The sequence below is a fragment of the Onychomys torridus genome, chromosome 9 (genome assembly GCF_903995425.1).
Source record: "Onychomys torridus chromosome 9, mOncTor1.1, whole genome shotgun sequence".
In the NCBI taxonomy this organism is placed as follows: Eukaryota; Metazoa; Chordata; class Mammalia; order Rodentia; family Cricetidae; genus Onychomys; species Onychomys torridus.
Window position 1 is genome coordinate 64,697,743 of NC_050451.1, and position 3,159 is coordinate 64,700,901.

General features: G+C 46.6%; 1 pseudogene; it reads right to left on the minus strand.

The window, feature by feature from the left end:
- Positions 1 to 2,003: 2,003 nt before the first annotated feature.
- On the minus strand, positions 2,004 to 2,902 carry LOC118590816 (annotated as a pseudogene).
- Positions 2,903 to 3,159: the final 257 nt, after the last annotated feature.

Below are 3,159 nucleotides of genomic sequence, written 5' to 3' on the forward strand. Positions count from 1 at the left end.
CATGTGCACAGCATCCTCCAGGGACAGTTCTGTGCTCAGCTCTAGGAGAGGGAAAAAAAAAAAAAGCCACCTGTAATGTTAATGCAGTTCGACTCAGTTCAACATGCAATTTTTATCCCACGTTGTGTACCAAACATTGGTCAGGTTCTCTGAAATGACTACTGGGGAAAGCTAAATACCTGCCCACAGGAACTTGGGAGTCCAATCTCCTATCTGTACATGACCTGACATTTTTTTTTATTTGCACTGTTCTCTTTTGCTGGCATAATGGTGAGAAGAACACACATTAGATTTCGACTTACAACTATGAAGGACATGCAGCGTTCCCAAAGACACCATTGGTTACTTTTCATTCCGCCGGATGAACTGGTGTGTGCTAGCACGCTCATGCTGGCATCAGCTGCTGCGCTTCAGGTAGAGCCTCAGAAAGTCTGTTGTAAATTGTTCAGTGAAATGTTTTGGCAGGAATTGTTATCCAGATAGTATTCAAGGTAAAACAGAAACTGAGCACACTTCAATTCCAATGCTCCTACACGCGGGGAGGTCCTTGCTGGAAGTGCTAGACATGGGAGCTTCAAGGGCTTTGTCCAATTAAACCTCATTTCCCAATCAGTCATAACCAGGCAAGTAGCTTTTCTGTTTGGAGTAAATACAGTAGCCCCGGTACTTCCTTGTCCAGCCACTTTTTGTGTTTTTCATATGGTGACTCTTTTTTTTTTTTTTAACTTATTGCTGATTCAAGACTACATGAGAATAGACTCACTAGCAAAACTTCTGTTGAAAGAAGCATCACACATAGGTAATAACGAGTTGGAGAGTGTAGTCTGCGTAGCCCATTCATTTGACAGGTATTGCTAGGGCACCCTCCTAGACTTGATACTTCTTACTTGAGGCCCAGCTAGCTGCAAGTGTGAAATGGGAATACCCATGACCACTTCGTACAGTGGTGCCCGTGGCAAAGGACAGCCACTGTGTGAACGGTCTCAGTCCAAGACCCAAGCAATCCGGGAGGGGCGACACCGCAAGACACACCTTCCTCACTCTCTTCAAGTTGCCTTCCCACCCCCTGTAGTGGATAGCCATCCCAGCATTGGCCTGGAAGTTCCAACCCCCATTGAGGCTTCGGTAATGGTCACGCCCACAAGGCGGGGCGGAGGAGGTAGTGGAAGACCCAGAATCCAGAGGTTCTTGGTTCTGGGACGCTGGACGCAGGAGATAGACCAGCAGAGTTCTCCAGAGAACACCACTGCGCCATACCTTTGCCAGACCCTACAACCTATCCCTTCATTTGTAAGTTACCCCACAAGTGGCCTTAATAATTTCACCAATACACCCCTGAGCTTCTGAAAAGCTGAGACTTTGGGTTTTTGTTTGTTTGTTTGTTTGTTTTTCCTTTTTGAGAAAAAGAGAGAAGCCGACACTCGGATGTGCTTTCAGATCCATGTCTTTGGATCTCTACCTGTCCTCTTCCTCACATTTTGGGGTCTCATAGCATCATCCACCCTGAATTCTTACATAGAAATTCCTCCTTCCACGGTCACAGCCCGTTCCTTCCTGATTCTCAAGGCCCTCCGGCTGCCCAGAGCCTCATTCTCCTCCCATCCTGGAGTCCTTTACCGTCCATGAATGACAACATTGACTCTCTTCTTGGCTCCCATTTCACACTTGGCATGACCCTCTCCAGCACCCTTTCTCCTTTACTTTGGAGCCCCAGGAGACAAGGAGACTGTTCCCTTCCTTTACCTTTACACCCACCTTTCATTCCTTAAGCCACATCCTCTGGCTCTGTCTTCCTCACCCCATTGAGATGGCTCCTGCTGGTCACCATTCATTTCCAAGGCTCTTGGGTGTTGTTGTTGTTGTTGTTGTTCTCCTCCTCCTCCTCCTCCTCCTCCTCCTCCTCCTCCTCCTCCTCTTCCTCTTCTTCTTCTTCTTCTTCTTCTTCTTGGCTTGGCCAATACGTTTATTATCTTTATGAAAAAAAATCCTCACAGAAAATTGCTTTAGCTCTCAGCAGCCCGTTCCTGAGCTCTGAGGAAGCTTGCCTTCTTTTGAGCAATACAATCTTTCTTCTGGGCAAGGGGCATTTGGGGATGGTTCTACCTCTTCTTCTTCAATTCTCTCAGGCTTCTTCTCATGGGCTGGATTCTCCCTGATGGCAGCATGAGCTTTCTTACGCATCTCCTCCATCATGTCTGGAGTTGCGATGCTCTTTATGAACTGAGAGAATGGTTTCTTATAAGCATCGTCGTCTTCCTCCATTATGGAACACACGTCATCTGCAACGTTCTGACACACGCTGTGCATATGGTGTACTTCTGCGTTGAACTCCTTCCTTTCAGAATCATAACCCAGGGATCGTTTGGTGCTGTGAGGAATAGACAACCTCCATCCACAGCTCCCTTCAGGGCCCCCAAAACTTTATTGCTAGTTGTAGTCAGGGCAAGACCTGCATCCAAATAGCAAGTGAAGGCACCCGACCGACCATCAACGCTTTCCACATTGTATTCATCTCCAGTCACCTCCACTTGGCCTTCACAGATCTTGTCCATAGCAAACCTATGGAGAAGCCTGCAGGCCAGCAGTGGCAGGACAGTACAGTAGGCTGCAACATAATTTGTCAGGCCAACTTTCACACTGTATCTTGGCAGTTCCTGTGCATATGCTGCGCAGACTATCATGTCCCTTTCTATATGGGTATACACAATCTGGCAGATGATATTTCTGTTAGTTACACGAACTACCATCCTGTATTTGGGTGTGTTGTACTTATTTTTGTCCTGGATCACCATTTCTGAGCATAGTAGTCAGTTTTACCATCTCACTGCCTTCTAAATCTCACTTGGTATCTCTTCAAGTAGGCCTTATTCTGGACAACTTTCACAGTCCCCATCCTGTGGAACAGAGACCCACAGTCACAGCTCCAAACAGACCTTATCCTTGGTTCTTAATGTCTTTCTCATTTGGTCAGTGTTGAGAACTGAACCCAGGGCATCATGGGTGTTAAATGCTGATGACTTTTCAAAATTTCTCCCTTCTTTCATGGTAATTTGGGTCTTCTACTTCCCTCCAAGATCCCATTGACTGCTTTAGAGGTCCATTATCCACTATACCTGAGGGTGCTAATCCTGCATCCATCTACGTCGTACAGAAATCTCA